The following is a 612-nucleotide window of genomic DNA, read 5'->3' on the forward strand; positions in this document are numbered from 1 at the left end:
CCGACCCTCCGACCCTCCCTCCATTATACTCATTATGTATAATAACTGTGACAAATTTTCTTTTCCTAATTTTATCTTTTGTGGCGTTAGAGAGATTACTGTCAGAGGTCAGAGGTCGTTCCACCAACCACGCTACATCTCAGTTCCTATCAGAACACGGGCGTGGTCACGACAGGTCCTGGCAGGGACTTGAACCCACAGCTTAGTTTGGCGTCGTGCTGTACATGAACGGCGGAGACGCCGGCGTTTCCTGGAGTTAAAAGTTCACGCCAACGTTCTGGTTCCAACGTTCTGGTTCCAACGTTCTGGTTCCAGCGTTTCCTGTCGTGATGATTCCGTGGCGTTCTGGTTCCTGCGACGGTTGAACCGATGCGGATCACGTCCTTAAAACAAACCACATTTTGTTTATTCAAATCGAGGCTCAGGGACGACACGCGGCCCCGCGACAGCAGCTCAGAGCGGCCGCTCCGTCCACGTTTGCTGGATAATTGAACGACCCCCGGCCGTTATATCATAAAATAATAAAATAATTTATAAAAATTAAATTATTATTTAATAATGTATAAATATTAAAAATGAAATTAATCAGACAGCTGCACTCCCCTGAAACTG

General features: G+C 46.2%; 1 protein-coding gene across 1 annotated transcript in view; it reads left to right on the forward strand.

Moving 5' to 3' along the window:
- The window catches only part of ugcg (UDP-glucose ceramide glucosyltransferase), a 14279-nt gene that overhangs the window by 9776 nt on the left and 3891 nt on the right, over positions 1-612 (forward strand). The gene's annotated exons all lie outside the window — the stretch shown is intronic.

Source organism: Cynoglossus semilaevis, chromosome 14 (assembly GCF_000523025.1).
Source record: "Cynoglossus semilaevis isolate Cse_v1.0 chromosome 14, Cse_v1.0, whole genome shotgun sequence".
NCBI lineage: Eukaryota > Metazoa > Chordata > Actinopteri > Pleuronectiformes > Cynoglossidae > Cynoglossus > Cynoglossus semilaevis.